Source organism: Colossoma macropomum, unplaced genomic scaffold, assembly GCF_904425465.1.
Source record: "Colossoma macropomum unplaced genomic scaffold, Colossoma_macropomum, whole genome shotgun sequence".
Classification (NCBI taxonomy): Eukaryota; Metazoa; Chordata; class Actinopteri; order Characiformes; family Serrasalmidae; genus Colossoma; species Colossoma macropomum.
Genome location: NW_023494791.1, coordinates 27582762 through 27601690, shown reverse-complemented (window position 1 = coordinate 27601690; position 18929 = coordinate 27582762).

Here is an 18929-nt window from a genome sequence, read left to right as displayed (position 1 = left end):
AATAATTCTGTAGATATGTTGGCAGAAACTCTATGATTATAGTATACATAGTCACACAAGCTACAAACTTTAGAATCCTACCTCGAATAACACTACAAGAAGATGTGGTACTTTTAGCGTGTGGTCATAGCGCCCAAGGGGAGGTGCTAGGGAAGCCAGGACACTAGGAGTTCCAGTTTAACGGCCACGCCTTTTATTAGCTCTCTGAACCCAATAACTACGTGCACTATTTACAAGTGATGAGAGTAAAACGAAAGAGAAAAAAAAAAGCAAACAAAAACTGAAATATATTTACACAATAAATGAGGCTCAATGCAGCCTTAATACAAGTTATTTATCCCCACGACTTAGGGCTTGACGGCAATAACTTCTGGCTTTAGTCTATAGATTTTGTCCTCTCACAACAGCTGCCGTTGTTTGTCTGCAGGACACTTAAGGAAGACTTGGTCCGCTCAGTCCAACTCTTTTCAGCTTCGAGCAAGCCCTCTCCTTCTAAGTTAAGCTCTGTCGCTTTTATGCACTCTTCTTCCCGCCAAACGTGATCGGACTGTACCACCCAGCGGTGATAATCTCCTTGCTCGTTTGCCAGTTCGTATTGAGAGATGCGGAAAACCAAACCGCTCCCCCCTGGCGGAAAACGGGTGGTTTCTACTCCCCCCACATAGGACGGTGCTCAGCGCGCGCGTGTCCTTTTGAATTTCTTCCCCCGGGGTCTGAAGGTAAGTATACGTTTTTTTTGGTTTTTTTTTATCGTCCTCTTTTGTGTTTTCCTTCATAGGTTTCTTTATGTACCAAGTTAGATGTTTGAATTTTGTCATTTCACGTGTTTTAAAAGTGAAAGTTTATGCCGCCCGCTCCGATATGTACACTCTCTTCACGGAGACATTTAAACGAATAATCACGTCCCTATACTTCGTCATCTCAAGTCCGTTGTCAGTTCTCTTTTCCTATGAGGAGGTGTGGCCTTGCAGAACTTGTCTGGTGATGGTGACTCGGTCGTAGTCATCATCACACACCCCTCCCCTTCAGCTTGTCACTCCTCATCGTGACGAGACAAGAAGTCCGCCACAGGATTTTGCGCTCCTGCTCTGTACCTCACCTCAAATCTGAAGGATTGTAGAGACAGGTACCACGGTGTAATCCTCACATTGCTTTCTCTCATGCGATGCAGCCATTGCAAAGCTCTGTGGTCCATTTCCAGAATGAACGTATTGCCAATTAGGTAGTACTTGAGAGTGTCTAGAGCCCACTTAATGGCCAGTGCCTCTTTCTCCACAGTGGAATACCTGACCTCCCTGGGGAACAGCTTGCGACTGATGTACTGTACCGGGTGTCTGTCGTCTCCCACTCCCTGCAGCAGTACTGCTCCCAGCCCTACCCCTGAAGCGTCAGTCTGCACTGTGAAAGGTAAGTCGAAATTGGGACTCTGCAATTACACAATTACCCATTACACAAAAAAGCCTTCAAGTCTTGGAAGGCGTCTTCACAGGCTTGGGTCCATTTCAGTCTCTGTGGACTATCCTTTCTTGTGAGGTCCGTAAGAATAGCGGCTCGGCCAGAGAAGTTCGGGATGAACCTCCTGTACCACCCGACGAGTCCCAGAAATGACCTCAGTCTCTTATTCGTTGTTGGAGCTGGACAGGTCTTGATGGTTTCCACCTTGTCACACTGCGGCCGAATGTTCCCTCCTCCAAGAACATATCCTAGGTAGGACACCTCAGACTTCGCCAGGTGACACTTTTTGGCATTCACCACCAGTCCAGCTTTACGGATCCTATGGCATACCTCTCTCAGGTGTTCCATATGCTCCTCCCATGTATTGCTGTATATGACTACATCATCAATATAGGCAGCTGCGTAGCCCTCCGTACCGCGTAGTACTTGATCCATCAGCCGTTGAAACGTCGCCGCGGCCCCCGCAGTCCAAACGGCATCACAGTAAAATGATATAGCCCTGAGGGGACTCTGAACGCTGTCAGGTGTTTACAAGAGTCTGCTAGTGGTACCTGCCAGTACCCTTTGCAAAGGTCTAATGTGCTGAGGTATGCTGGTTTGCCCAGTCTCTCTATTAGCTCATCTACCCTTGGCATGGGATATGGGTCAAAGGCAGAGACTGTGTTGAGCTTAGAGAAATCCACGCAGAACCTTAAGCCTCCATCCTTTTTTGGTACCAGGACCACTGGACTACACCATTCGCTCATTGATGGTTCTATGATGCCTGACTCCAGCATAATCTCCACTTCATTTCTGAGCTCAGGGATGAGACATGCCAGGATCCTGCAAAACATCTGCCTGATGGGCACAGGTGACTGTAGTCGGATGTCATGTTTGATGATGTCTGTTCTACCTGGTTTTTCACTGCAAAGTCCTTTGGGCATTTGTTCCAAAAGTTCTTGTTGCTGTGCTCTTGATAAGTGTTGCAGGTCAGGCGTAACGGCTTCGTCCTGTGACACTGGAAAATACTGTTCCACCAGCTCCTCCTCATCCTCAACTGTGCGCGCCCAGAGCTGGTCACTTGCTGTCCCTTGTCTCTATTGCCAAGGTCTCAATAGGTTGATGTGGAAGACCTGTGTTTTCTTCTTTCTGTCTGGTAAGTGAAGCTCATAAGTGACTGGTCCTGCCTTCTTCACTACTTCATATGGTCCTTGCCACTTGGCCAATAGCCCACTTACAGATGTTGGCAGTAGGATGAGAACCTTTTGTCCTGGGCTAAGGTTTCTTTTCCGAGAAGACTTGCCGTACCACATTTTCTGGTTCCTTTGGGCCTTCTCCATGTTCACCTTAACCAGGTTCGTCAGTGAGTCCATTTTCTCTCTCATTTTTATGACGTATGAGAGGATGTTCATGTGTTCTTCAGGTCTCTCACCCTCCCAGGCTTCCTTCAGTACATCAAGTGGTCCTCGAACTTGACGACCGTACAAAAGTTCAAAGGGTGAGTACCATGTAGAAGCTTGTGGCACCTCACGGTAGGCGAAAAGCAAGTAGGGAAGCCATTGGTCCCAGTCGGAGCCTGTATCTGACACAAATTTCCTGAGCATGGCTTTCAATGTCTGATTGAATGGCTCTACCATACCATCTGTCTGTGGGTGGTATGGAGTGGTCCGTATGCCCCGTATCCCTAGAAGACTAAAAACTTCTTTGATCTGCCTAGATGTGAAATTTGTCCCTTGGTCTGTCAAGACCTCCCTGGGTATTCCTACCCTCGAGAATAGCTGTATGAGTGCGTTCACTATCTGCCTTGTTTTGATTTTTCGTAAAGGGAATGCCTCAGGATGCCTAGTAGCATAATCGCTGATGACTAGGATGTAACGATTGCCTGTTCTGCTCCTTTCTAATGGACCTACTATGTCCATAGCTATCCTTGTAAAAGGTACTTCTATGATGGGAAGGCTAACCAAAGGTGCTCTGTCTCCTTTCTTTACCGGTGCTGTCATTTGGCATTCTGGACACGACTTACAGTATTCGATTATATCGAGATACTGCCTCGGCCAGTAAAATCTGCTGGCTACCCTTGCAATAGTTTTCTGCTGACCTGCATGCCCTGCCCATGGGGTGGTGTGTCCCAATTGTTGTACTGTAGGTCTTAAAGTTTTTGGTACTACTAGCTGTTCACAGTTATTAGAGCATCTATACAGTTTACCATCTCTTACAAAGAAATATTCTTTGTCAATAGCTTTACATGTTTTAGGATCTTTGTGGGCTTTTTCAAAAAGTGGCTGAAGTGTCTTATCATGTCTTTGTAATTCTGCTATGTTGCTGGGAATTGGGTCTGGAAAAGTGCTGTCTGGTTTTTTAAGCTGTTCTTTAATTACAGTGCCCTTCACTTTTTCCTGTCTCCTTAACCTTCTGGATTTCTTCTCTTTTGGGGCTTGAGCAAAAGGAAGTGTGTCTAGTGGGTTATCTGACTGTTCCTGTCTCTTAGCTTGCAACCTAGTTGTAGCCATAACACTCCTGATTTCTCCCTGTCTTTGAAGCAAATCTACTAGCACAGGTACATATCTGCCTAAAATAACAGGGTATGGGGCTTCAGGCATTACTCCTACAGCTAGAAGATAAGGCTGACCTTCAATCTCAATTTGCAAGTCTACTGTAGGGTATTCTTGCTCATCTCCATGTATACACCTTAGCCGTGTACTCTCTGTTCTTGGCAAACTTGCTTCATCAATACAATCTGCTGCTACTAGTGTTTGACTTGAGCCTGAATCAACTAGTGCTTTGCACACTTTGCTTTCTATTTTGACCGGGATTACTGTATCGGTGTTTAAGCTGTGTTCAATGGATTTGATGGGTGGCCTAGGCATATAGCACAGACGGGTATTTTTAACTCCCTGCACTGTACATTCACTCACTTTATGTCCTTCCTGACCACACCCAAAACATCTTATTACTGGTTTACTTTTGGACTGACTCATGCTACTGCGTTGTTTTGTGTTATCCTGTAGCTGAGGCTCACCAGGGCTAATGTTCATAATACTGGGGCTCGGGCCACGACCATACCCCCCCCCAGACTTACCGGATGCGCTGTAAGTTCTGGTGCTCTGTCCCAGCTGGTAGCCTCTGTATGTTCGCCTGGCGGCGATGAAAGCGTCCGCTAGCTCAGCAGCTTGGATTGACGAGGCGGGGTTGTGTTCTTGGATCCAGGTGCGAAGTTCTGGGTTGAGGACGTCAAGCAACTGCTCCAGGACCACGGTGTCACCAATTTCCTCTTTGGTCTTCTGTTTTGGCATCATCCATTTCTTGTACAAGTCTTTGAGTCTTGCTTGCAATTCTTTTGGAGTTTCACCTTTAAGAACAGTGCTGGCTCGAAATCTCAGTCTATAAGTCTCTTTATTGATTTCGTACTTACGAAGAATTGCTTCCTTGACTTTTTTGTAGTCACTGGTGTGTTCGAAGTCCATTGCCACATAGGCTGCACGGGCTTTTCCACTCAGGAGAGGGATCAAATGCAAAGCCCAGTTCTCAGTTGGCCATCTGCATGCATGTGCAAGTCTTTCAAAAGTCGTCAAATAATGTTCGATGTCATCTTCCTCTTGAAGTGGTGCCATCTTGGGTCCTTTCCAACCTGTATACATTGGCTGTGATGACTGGGCTGTAGTGGGGGTTGACTCAGCCTCGCTTACACGTGGCTGTGTATCTTCTGCTGCCCTTATCCGATGGAGGATGTGTGCTCCTGTCGCCGTGGCTGGGGCTGTTTCAGTTGCATCTCCCAGCAACTGCCTCTCTCGCCGCTCCTGCTGAACTTCCTGCTGTATTTGCCCGAACTGGTGCTGGAGCGTGCGCCATCGGTGCTCTTGCCGCTGAAATTCACGCTCGAACCGCTCCTGGCTAGCTTGTTGTGCTGCTATGAAGTTCTGTAGCAGGTTGGTGATGTGAGCTGTATTCTCCATCGCATCTGTTGTTGGTGGTGTTGTAATGTCAATTGGGTTCTCTTCTTGCTGTTCCTCACTTTGTCTTTCTGTTGTCGTTGGAACTTGCTTTCTTGGAGGCATTGTGGTGTCTGGTTGGTTGTAAATCCTTTGTCTTTAAGGCTCCCTACTGGACTGGATGTAAGTACCGCTGCCACCATTTGTGGTACTTTTAGCGTGTGGTCATAGCGCCCAAGGGGAGGTGCTAGGGAAGCCAGGACACTAGGAGTTCCAGTTTAACGGCCACGCCTTTTATTAGTTCTCTGAACCCAATAACTATGTGCACTATTTACAAGTGATGAGAGTAAAACGAAAGAGATAAAAAAAAAAGCAAACAAAAACTGAAATATATTTGCACAATAAATGAGGCTCAATGCAGCCTTAATACAAGTTATTTATCCCCACGACTTAGGGCTTGACGGCAATAACTTCTGGCTTTGGTCTATAGATTTTGTCCTCTCACAACAGTTGCCGTTGTTTGTCTGCAGGACACTTAAGGAAGACTTGGTCCGCTCAGTCCACCTCTTTTCAGCTTCGAGCAAGCCCTCTCCTTCTAAGTTAAGCTCTGTCGCTTTTATGCACTCTTCTTCCCGCCAAACGTGATCGGACTGTACCACTCAGCGGTGATAATCTCCTTGCTCGTATCGTCCTCTTTTGTGTTTTCCTTCTTAGGTTTCTTTGTGTACCAAGTTAGATGTTTGAATTTTGTCATTTCACGTGTTTTAAAAGTGAAAGTTTATGCTGCCCGCTCCGATATGTACACTCTCTTCACGGAGACATTTAAACGAATAATCACGTCCTTATACTTCGTCATCTCAAGTCCGTTGTCAGTTCTCTTTTCCTATGAGGAGGTGTGGCCTTGCAGAACTCAGTCTGGTGATGGTGACTCGGTCGTAGTCATCATCACAGAAGACTTGCAAGAAAAGCAGATATACAAGATTAACCGTGATCACGAAACATATGGGTTGTTTCTCAAACAAAAGAAAAAGAAAAATTATATAATGGGTGAAATGAACATAGTTGTGAATGATCAAAGATCAATACAATAACCTAGATCACTGAAGAAGGGTTACAATTCAAGAATCAAAATAACTACTAGAATATAAAAGATTATAGTGTAGAAAGTTTGGTATTAATTCCCTTTGGCGGGGATTTATCAATTCACGTCTGACAATGCAACATGTTAACAGTAACAGAGGTGTTCTTCACAGTTTGATAAAGGAAAGGCATTTGATTGATACTTGATTAAAGATCACATTGTGAATAATTTGCCAGAAAGCAGGGCTAGCCTCTGCACAGACCCCAAATTTATGATACTGAAGGAATGCACTTAAGAGTATCTGGCCACACCGAGGGGTGGGGGGGGGGGCAAATGGGAGTTGTGAGACGTGTCTTTAGCAGTCAGCCATAAATTTACTATTTGTCCTTCTAAACATCCTGCCGCATGCAGATGCAGATCTCACTTTGCTCAAAAAGTTCTGATCAGTTTATGAATTAAAACCAGCAAAGCACGCTACACAAAGGTGTTTGATGGGGTTGAGGTCAGGGCTCTGTGTGGGCCAATCAGGTTCTTCCACATCGAGCTCACCCAACCATGCCTTTATGGACCTTGCTTTGTGCACTGGGGCACAGTCATGCTGGAACAGAAAAGGGTCTTCCCCAAACTTTTCCCACAAAGTTAGAAGTGTACAGTTGTCCAAAATGTTTTGGTATGCTGAAGCATTAAGATTTCTCTTCACTGAAACTAAGGGGTCTAGGCCGACCTCTGAAAAACAACCCCATAGCATTATCCCTCCTTCACCAAACTTTACAGTTGGCACAATGCAGTCAGGCAGGTAACATTCTCCTGGCATTTGCCAAACCCAGACTTGTCCATCAGAATGTGAGATAGAGAAAAATGATTCGTCACTGCACAAAATAGTCCAGAGGCAGTGTGCTTTATTAAACCACTCCTCCCAATGCTTGGCATTGTACATTTTAATCTTAGGCTTGTGTGTAGCTGCTCAGCCATGGAAACCCATGTCGTGAAGCTCCTAACATGCAGTTCTTTTGCTGATGTTGCTTCCAGAGGCAATTTGGAACTATTTAGTGAGTGATTCAACAGAGAATAGGTACTGTGTGCTTCAGCACTCGACAGCCCCACTCTGTTAGTTTGCATGGTCCACCGCTTCATGGCTAAGGTGTTGCTCCTAGATGCTTTCATTTCACAATAGTAGCACTTACAGTTGACAGGGGCAGATCTAGCAGGATAGAAATTTAACAAACTGACTTGTGGGAGAGGTGGCCATGTTTAATGTCATCAGTGCGACCTATTATACTGCCAGTGTTTGTCTGTCAAGACAGCAAGGCTATGTGCTTAATTTGACACATCTGTTAGCAGCTGAAACATCTGAACATAAATCACTTTTGTCCACATAGTGTAGTTATTAGTTATTACACCCTGACTCTCCCTGGTTCAGGCTCATACCATCATGCCATTGTCCACCACAATTACATTCTCATACATCATGTAGATTACTTTTGTTTGCACTACCACACACACTTATATAAATTGCTTGCCCCTACATAATCTGTATGTTGCCTGTATATTGTGCATTGTCTATAAATAATATATTTATTTTTATTTATAATATAGTGTACATTGTCTGTATATTATTTGTCCATATATAGCCTGTATATTGCTTTGATACTGTGTTTACTGTGTATATTGTGTATTATTTGTCAATTATTTGTACATTGTTTGTATATTGCATTTAATACTAGTGAGACACCAATGGCTGGAACCAAATTTCTTGTGTGTGTCAACATACTTGGCCAATAAATCTGATTCTGATTCTGAAGATGCCACACAGTTCATTAAGTGAAATTCAGGCACCATTTGTAGTCCATTGAGATTTTATGGGGCTATTTTTTCTCCACACATTTATTAATATAGCCAGTACAAGGTCACAATGGGTTTGAAATCATGACTGATTTTCATTTAATGAACTGTGTGGCATCTTGTACTGTCTTGTTGGGATATCTGTAATTTTTTGTGGCTTTCCTCCTTTCCAATGACTGAGCAGCCACTGAAGTTGTGAGAGCTGTCCCTTTGCTTTGCCATACCTTTCACTGGCCTCTTATATGGTGTCATAAGTGCCAGAGGTTTCTCAAGGCATGGGTAGCCCCCATCAGCATGAGCTTGCAGTTTTGTAGCAGTGACCATTAAGACCAGCTAGAGCTTTTCTCCTCACATGGCACCCATCTGTGACCTCAGCTGCATTTGTAAAAGCACAGTGCCATGCCAGCCTAGCAAACCCATTTCCCAAAGCCTGGAGATATCCTCAGTCACAGGGAGGCCCCACAAGCAGGACCACCAACAACTCATCTGCAACACAATGGATGAACTGTTGCAAGTGGCATACTGAATGCCCTGGAGAACACTCTGTAAGAGGAGCCACGCGCAAGCCAGAACAAGAACACCAGGATCTTCAGCTTTAGAGATCTATGTTGCTGGTCATTTTTTTTTAAAAACTGGAGGGTGACCAAGCCTACAATCAGGCTTAGTGTCTTCTCCATTGAAAAAAAAATGTCAAGACTGGCACAGTCATATTCAGCTGGCAGTAATGGCATATCTGTATGGGGAGAAAAAAAGTATGTATTCACTGGACATGAGTAACAGATCATAGGTGAGGACAGTTTGTCCAGAAAGCATTTACTTTAACAGGAGCAAATGTTACACAAATTTAATTTATATTATTCTTAAATGCTTAATAACAAAATAATGTTTCACCAATATTTGAGTGTTATGTTTAACAAAACAGCTATCTGTTGTAACATTTGAAACATTTATATAGGATTAGTTTAAGAATCTTATAACAAATTTAGGTAAATTCCATAGTATACTATTACAGGATACTTCACAAATACTATAGATTACTAAAAGAAAGTACTAAAGAAATATTCAAAGCAAAATTATAGAAGTTACAATAATTTCAGATTGTGCAACTGTTCAAGAGAAATGAAGAGTAACAGTAAAGTGAAGTTATTTGCGCATAATTCATGGCTAGTTGCTTAGCTTGTATGTGAAGTGGGTTAGCTTAGCCTACAAGTGTGCCTTTGTCAGTGGGCCATGGGATGACAATGCTCCCTCTGGAGCATCTCCTCATGAAGAAATGAAAAAGCAAGAGACACAATGCAACAGGCTCCACTTTCGCTCACTAAGTCCCTCACAAGTTTTGCGCCACAAGTGCAAGAGGCAGGACCTTTCTGGTGACGTCACTATGCAGCCTCGTTAGGACTGTTCCATTGTGTAGCCTCCCAGATAGCCGTCAGTCTAGGACAGTCAGTCGCTGTCAAATCAGAGCCGAGACCCAGGAGCAGACAGACAGGGTCTAGCTGCCTTAAGATGCCACATAGGTTCCACCTAATTGAGTCTGTGGCTGTTCCTCATAATAAACAAAATTTCAGAAAGCCTCATAAAATGTGTTCTACTTATTTAAACAATAGTACCTGAACCAACAAACCTCCCTTACAGTATTGCAGTAAAAACTCCTTCTGCAGCGTAAGGCTTGTTTGCACTGCTGTACAAGTACATTTTTACGAATGCCTGTATCACTCTGTAATATTCTGTATTAGATTAGTTTTTGTAATGTATTTTGTAGTACATCTACTCAACCTGCATACATACAGACATTCATATCTACATATGTACAGATATCCACACATCTCATATGTATATCTCCTGAGCTTCTTTCACACTGGCTGTTTTTTTGTCATTATTCTTTATTCTAAATTCTATTTATTGTAATTTAATTTACTTTTACCTTAGTTTAATACTTGTTAATAGTCTGCTCTGTTTAGTATGCTGCATGTCATTCTTGCGTGCACTCACCAAGACAAATTCCTTGTAGGTGTAACATACTTGGAAAAATAAAGTGATTCTAATTCTAAGATCTGTTTCTCATTGTTACTCTGATAGGCCTCTAATACTTCTGTCTAATGGCAGGCTGTTTTTTTCCTTTTCTCTATTTTAATATTTTATATTAATTTAGCTTATTGAAAAGCTGTTTTATGACAACACCTGCTGTAAAAGGTGCTATATAAATAAATTTTGACTTAACATTGTTCCAACTCTTTGTCTTTGTACGTATAACTAAAATAATTGCCTTTTCATACATCAGTGTAGCCTAAAACAATGCAAACGAGCCTTGAATGGGCAAGGAGAGGACAGGTAAATGCCACTGCAGCAGATCAGCTACCTAATGACATAACTGAATACTGCCAGGAAGTTCAGACATGTATTCAGCACCCACAAAGAAGTATTGTTAACACTGTATGGTGCTGAATGGTTGTGAGGAAGCACTTAGATTTGTATTTTTGAAAAATGTTGAGTTGGTGTGGAGTATAGAACTGTCACAAACATGATATCATCACCTGATCAGAATTATTATTTATGCGGACTGCACTTGGTTTTTACTGCAGTTGTATAACACAGTTAGTAGTGTTCACAATCATGTGTTGCAAAAATTAGAAAGGGAATTGGGAACATTCATCCATGAGGTTGAAGGAAATGCATGTAAATAAAAGTAAGCTGAAATGCTTTTTAAAACACATCATGGGTCTTTACAAAAACGTTCTGATTGGTGCTGTAATATGGCAGCTGTCGGTTAATTTATTTGTGTATATTTATTCGTTTATTTATTCAAGCTTGACCTGTGTCTGTCTTGAACTGGGGGCTACAAAGTAATAACAGCTTAGAAGCAAGATAACTAATAAACTTTTCTCTTCAATAACTATACACAATTTAAAAAATAAAAAGTGTTAATTGTATTTATTTATAATTTATTTGTATGTAAATAAATGTATTTATTTACAACCCCAATTCCAAAAAAGTTGGAACACTGTGTAAAATGTAAATAAAAACAAAATGCAATGATTTGAAAATCTCATAGACCATATTTTATTCAGAATAGAACAAAGAACACATACAAGATGTTGAAAGTGAGACATTTTACCATTTCATGAAAAATATTAACTCATTTAGAACTAGATGGCAGCAACGCATCTCAAAAACGTTGGGACAGGGCCATGTCTACCATTGTGTAGCATCGTCTCTTCTTTTAACAACAGTCTGTAAATACCTGGGAAGTGAGGAGACCAGCTGCTGGAGTTTTGGGAGAAGAATATTGTCCCATTCTTGTCTGATGTAGGATTCTAACTGCTCAGCTGTCCTGGGTATTCTTTGCCAGCTTCTGCGAAGTCATGCTGTTGTTATGGATGCAATATGTGGTTTAGCTTTGTCTTGCTGAAATATCACATAACATCTGATGCGTCCTTGAAATCACTCTGAATGTAGGCTGCATTTCTAGAGTGTGTATGAAGGGTCCTTCACTTTGGAATGGACTGTTATGATGTAGTCATAGATATACATACCTAGATGCCACGTTGAGTCCAGCCAGGCACGTCACTGACGCCGCCATTTTGTGGCAGTCAACATCGCTGCTGGACTGCATTCAGTTCCATTACAGAGCGGCAGTTTAAGAAAGATACTGTCCAAAATTATGCTATTTCAAGATTGCACTCAGAGAACCTGTTGATTTGTTTGTTTTTCCTCTGGTTTTATAATAAGCTTATTTCATTTAATAGTCTATTCAGGGGTAGTTATTTAATGATGATGATGGTTAATGCATTGTAGCTAGCAAGTTATCTCATTCCTTAATTCATGTAGATATTCATAATAGATTGACGTTAAATGGTGCGCCAACAGTCATGGTTGCACCTTAAATGGAGCAAACATGACTGCTGCACAAGGTGGAATGGGAAAATTCAAACAAGAAGCTGGAGAATAGGAAGCCAACTTTAGCTTCATCCTTCTTACTGTGTTTTGGGGGGTTATTTTATTTTAATGTATATTAAGATTAGAGGTGATTCACACATTGATGGACTTGCTGATTGTGAGATTATGTTTCTACCGGAGCTCGCGCTAAACTCGTTTTTAACGTCAGGTGCAGACTGAATACTTTTCTGCTGGTTTGGACGGCTAATTAGCACAATCATTGATTAAAGAAATAAAAGCTACAGAGAGCATCCGTGCAACCTAGACTAATCCATGTCTGATGATTATAACAAAAGAAATTTGGTGAAAATCGGTTGAGTAATAAAGTGCGCTGCTGCTCCCTGATGGACCGCAGAGGTATTACAGTATTTTCCAGTTGTTTTACACAAAAGGCAGCCCTTTTTTGTTTTACATTATCCACCTATGAATCAAGTTACTTATTTTGTCTATATATAATTTGTTTTTATTTGCTGTAAGTTTTTCAAATACATAATTGTAATTGGAATTTCATAAATAAAGTCAGGTATAGTCATTAATGCAAAAGATAAATTAATCTTATGTATGTAGTGCCCTCTAAATTTGGGACAAATTTTTTTTTTGCCTCTGTAATCCTCTGATCCCCCTTTTTGAATTTGTACTCAAACATGTGGTTAAAGTGCACATTCTCAGATAATGTTTGGGACATAGGTGATTAATCAGTTGTGTTTAGTGTAATTAGTGCACCTGTAAGAGATCTTATAGCATCTATTCTTGATCCTATGCTTTTGGTCAACTGTGGCATCTGCTTTTGAGTTGAGTTGTGCCAATTAAAGATTCTCACCATAATAAAGAATAAAACTCTTACATTTGTTCAACAGATCTTGTTTCCTCATGAGGCAGGTGTGGGTTTGTCAATGACTACTGTCTACAGAAGGCTTCAAGAGAGGCTACACTGCAAGATGCATAGCAATAGATAACTACAAAAAGAGAATGAGGTGAAGGTTTGAGCAAAATTGTACCAAAAGCAGTGGGGGTGTTACGGCCTGGGCCTGTATGGCTGCCAAAGGTACTGGCTCACTCATCTTCACTGATGATGTAACTACTGAAGGTATTAGTAAAATGAATTCTAAGGTGTACAGAAACATACTACCAGCCCAAATTCAGGAAAATGCCTCTAACTCATTGGACAGTGCATCATCCTACAGCAAGACAATGATCCCAAATATACTGCCAAAGCAACAAAGAAAAACTGGAAACTTCTTATCTGGCCAAGTAACTGACTTAATCTGAATTCCAAGAAAGAAGAAAAAACTCACATCGCCAGAGAAGATACTTAACACTTGGGAAGGGCATGTTTACCACTATATTGCATCGCCTCTTCTTTTAACAATGCCCTGTAATTGTTTGGGAGACCAATTTCTGTGGTTTTGAAAGTGAAATGCTTTCCCATTCTTGCTTGATATAGGATTTCAGCTGTTAAACAGTTCGAGGTCTTCCTTGTTATATTTTTTGTTTCATAATGTGCCAAATGTTGGTGACAGGTCGAGACTGCAGGCCAGACCTTTAGCACCCTAACTCTTTTGCTATGGAGCCATGTTGTAATGTAATACATGCAGAATGTGGTTTGACATTGTCTTGCTGAAAAGGTCTTCGCTTAAAAATGTCATCTGGATGACAGCATTTGTTGCCAAACTCTGTATATATCGTTCAGCATTAATGGTGCCTTCACAGATGTGCAAATCATCCATGCCATGTCCACTAATGCATGCCCACACCATTAAAGATGTTGGCTTTTGAACGGTGTGCTTTTTTTGTTTTTTGTTTTTTTTTGCATGGCAGAATTTTAACTTGCATTTGTGGATGCAGTGATAAACTGTGTTTAGACAGATTACTGATCATTTTCACTCATTCTGATACAAATGTAATACTCATTTTGCCAGTCTTTGCTTTAATTTGTTTCTATTTGCTGATTTTGCTGATATATTTTTTTGCTTCTGAAATCACCCTTTTGCTGCTGAAGTTTGGCACTTTTTAACAGGAGGTGGGTCCTAGAAAAAGGCGTTGATCTACACTTTCTATCAGTCAACTGATTTGGAGAGACAGGTCTTCTAAACATGTAGCCATGCCCACTCAGTGAGCCGAGATCGGCCTTGAACATGGCTCAGTGTAGTATTGCTAGAGAGAATTGTACCAACATGTCCGACCTTATGAGCAATGTTTGTCATATCTGTTAATGTAACACACGTTCAGGTTCCTGTGTCACCCTGTGTAAAATTGGAAATTGAAGTATAATAGGTATACTTACTACCTAGCGTAGCAGTGTCCACTAAAGAGCTAACTAAGCGAGCTTTGAAGCTGTTTAAATCAAGGTTTATTAGCCCTGCTTCTGGAGACTTACAGTTCTGCAAAGTTTTAACTATTCCTTACATTAAAACACATCATCAGGTTCATCAACTGAATATGTAGCCCGTCATGAGCTGAATCAGGAAATTGTTGAATCTGTGGTGCTGTGGGGTCAAGGGAAATAATGCAGCACTGACCTAATTTAAACACAGTGAATAGTGGAAAATACCTCTGATTACTGCCAACTATGACTTACTGCTTGACTTACTGCTGTTTAATCACTACAAAAGGAATCAAGTCAATTTGTTATGGTTGGCCATAAGTTCTGGGGGTTATGAAGGCTGTTCTGACCTTCTTTTGTTGTTTCTACCCACAGAATGCCTGTGTTGGTCACTGAAACGGGCTTCCTATCTCAGCTCGCTAGTTTACAGAATGCTGCTGCCCCAAATCACTGTCTTCACATTAATACAGTTAACTAACTTAAGACATTTAAACAATTTTGTCACATTATCAGCATTATTAGCTCTAGAGGACACTGTTAGGCTAGTTAGTGCTAGCGTCTGTGAACTCAAAAGGTGGTGCAATGTTGTTAATTCATAAACAACTACTAACTTTTCAATACCCATATTAAGTTATATCTTTTTACCCAGCTCAACACAGGACCCATAAATCTATGTAAAATTAATAATTTAAAAAGAAAGTGATAAACATTGCTCATAATGTCAGATATGCCAGTAAAATGCTGCACTCAACACAGTGTATTCAACCATGCTGGGATCGGTTCACACTGTGTTCAGAAGACTTGTCACACCAAATCAGCTGACCAATAGAGAGTGCAGGTGAATGCCTTCTTCTAAGACCCACCCCCTGAGAAAAAAGTGCCAAAAGTTAGAAATCAAAAAGCAAGATTTCAGAAGCAAAAGAGTGATTCCAAAAGCAAAAAAATATATCAGTAAAAACAGGAAATAGAAACAAAGCAAACACTGGCAAAATAAGTAATACATTTGTATTGGAATGAGTGAAAATGAGTACTAATCTTTTTGAAAAGTTCGCTTTAATTCTTATTATTTGTATTTGCAACATACACTGATCAGGCATAACATTATGACCACCTCCTTGTTTCTACATTCATTGTCCATTTTATCAGCTCCACTTACTTTATAGGTGCACTTTGTAGTTCTACAGTTACAGACAGTAGTCTGTAGTTTCTCTGCATACTTTGTTAGCCCCTTTTACCCTGTTCTTCAGTGGTTAGGACCCCCATGGACCCTTACAGAGCAGGTACTATTTGGGTGGTGGATCATTCTCAGCACTGCAGTAACACTGATGTGGTGGCGGCGGTGTATTAGTGTGTGTTGCGCTGGTCTGAATGGATCAGACACAGCAGTGCTGCTGTGTCTGATCTGAGAAGAATCTGAGAGAGTCTGAATCTTTTGATGATATTATGTACTGTAGATGGTGGGATATCCAAAGTCTTCGCAATTTTACGTTGAGGAACATTTTTCTTAAGTTGTTCCACAATTTTTAGATGCAGTTTTTCGCAGATTGGTGAACCTCTGCCCATCTTTGCTTCTGAAAGACTCTCTAAAATGATCTTTTTATACCCAGTCATGTGAGTTAGGTATAAATTGTTCCACTAGCTGTTTTTTTTATTAGTACCACTTACTTTTCCAGCCTTTTGTTGCCCCATCCCAACTTTTTTGAGAAGTGTTGCTTCCATCAAGTTCTAAATTTGTTGTTTTTGATGAAATGGTAAAATTCTCACTTGTCTCACACATCTGATATGTGTTCTATATAAAATAAAATAAAATAAATAAAATACGGGTCTATGAGATTTCAACTTTTTTGGAATTGGGGTTGTAGTTTGGACTCCCCCATTTTTGTGTGTTTGGTGTTCTCCAACCATTCTAGACACATTCTCAAATTCAAATCTTGGCAACTATGACTAAGATTTCTGTGGTGAGCTAAAGTGAGACAAACGCCTATATTTCAAAGGTTAATAACTGTCTGTAAGACAATAGCAGAAATTGTTTGATTTCCGTTTCTTGTGAAAAGGGCCTATTAGTTTCAGTATGTCTGTAGGTGTGTCCCGGTTCAGGGGCTGCATCCTTCAAAATACATGGTCTACAAAGGCGTGTCCTTCATAGACCCGCGAAGGCTGAACCGAAATGAGACAGTCTACTCTACAGCGGATATCCAGCGCACCACTGTTCCCGCCCTTACTACCGAATTGCGAAACGTTGCTCCTGTCTAGTTCTTTTAAAGTTATTGACAAATGGAGCCAGAAACTTTGATTTTAGTTTATTTAGTTCTTAATTTATTAGAGCTGGAGATGCTTCATTGTGTGATATATCTTCAACTAATGTGAGAGGTTCATCATCAGGTAAAATACACTGATTAAGCTGCGTAACTGTATTACCCAAAAATAATGTTAACATTAGGCAGGTAACAATGTCAATTTGCTCTGACAAATGTCAATGTCAATTTACTCTGACAAATTTAAATTTAATATTTAAAATGGTGGTGGAATGTAACTAAGTACATGTACACTCATGTACTGTACTTAATCCTTGTGTTGTCTTGAGAGAAAACCCCATAAATGATCTTTCTGCAACTTGAAATGGCTTTTCCTAAACTGACCGCAAAATCAGAAAAGGGAATTTAGATTAAGGATTAAGATTAAGGATCTGAACGCTTCATTCACTACTGAAAATACCCATTATCTTACTTCAATAATAAAACTCGTTATTAAACGGCCAAAAAAAAAAAGTTTAGTAGATAGCTTTAAACCTTATCCACATTAAGTAACTAGCTATTATTTATTTAACACAGTTTCTTCTCTTTACTTCCCTAAACCAGTCCAGACCCCTGTATGTCAGGAGGAACCTGCATGTTCCTGTGCTGGACAGGTTTTTCAACCAGCAGGACACAGGTCCAGATTTTCGGCTGAGCAGGGAGGCCCAGGCAGTGCTGCTGGAGCTTCTCAACCAAGAATGGCGACATGGATGGGGTGCCACAATTGAGACCCTGGTATTTCTGTTCTGACTGGCAAGCGGGACATCATACATGGTGGTCTCCAGAGTGTTTGGAATGCTTTGTTCCACTGTCCGCCGCATCGTCCACAGAGTCACTGAGGAGATGGTGGCCATTCGACAAAACGTCATCCACCTCCCTAAGACCCCAGAAGACCTGGAGGAAATATCCCATGGGTTTGGAGGGCTGACAAGACACAGGGGCTTCCAGAAAGCAGTTGGAGCAATCATTGGCTGCCATGTCCGCATCAAGCCACTAAGCGGCCCTGATGGTCAGTGCGACAGGAACAGGAAACTGTTGGGAACAGTTTCCTCTTCCTGTAGCACTGACCATCAGGGCTGCTTAATGGCTTCATGGCATAATCTTGTGGCTTAGAGGCATAATCTTGCAAGCTGTTTGTGACCATCAGGGCTGCTTTACTGACACCTGCATGGGATGGCCTAGAGTGCTCTGCCACAGTCCACTGTACAGGCGTTCACTCTACTCTCCTCCAGGGCATTTTATCCTTGCAGATGGAGTCTTTCTGAAATCATCTTGGTGACATGGCAGCCACTGATTGACTTGGCCCTGCAAACCCTGTAGATGGATGATGTGGTGAACAGTGGAAATATGCATCCCTAGACACACTGAAGACCACGCCTGATGATGTCCCACTGACAGTGGATACCAGGGTACAGAGGATACCATCCAGGTCCAGGAGCATCACCAGGGACTCCCTGCTCAACTGTAAAAAAGAAAAAAAAACTTGTATATTTAAAAAAAAGTTAAAAGAATTAAATATTAATTGAGCTGTTATGTTTTGTATTTTTGTATGTTTTGTAAATCGTTACTTTGTAAACATAGAAGTGGGTTTCCCACTAACATCCTCTCCTGACCCTGGATACTTGCAATCCCAAGGCATAGGAAATCAATTATGGCAGTCAACAACAGCTGCAACAGCACAATAAATTTCAGTGAGTGTGTTTATTGAGTTGCATTAAATTAAATAATTTCCATTTAAAAGCATATAAACATACCTTGTAATTTTTTTAAATATCCCATTTTTTATGGATTGCAAGGGAGTTACCTTCCCCAGGAGGCCCATTTTCTCCAGAACTGTCCTGTTCACAGAAAGAGAAAGTAAGAGAAACGGGGAAAATATTTCGATCATGTTAACACTGGGATGCAAACACAGCAGGACAGGCACAATATCACCTATTAATACATGTATGCCAAAAACACTACCTATTAATACATGTATGCCAAAACTTTATTGTAAACTGCTATGCCCTGTACACAGAAAAAGAAAAAAGGCACGTTTTTTCAATTATTCTACCAGTGCATAGTTTGGATATTCAAATGATGGTTTGCGT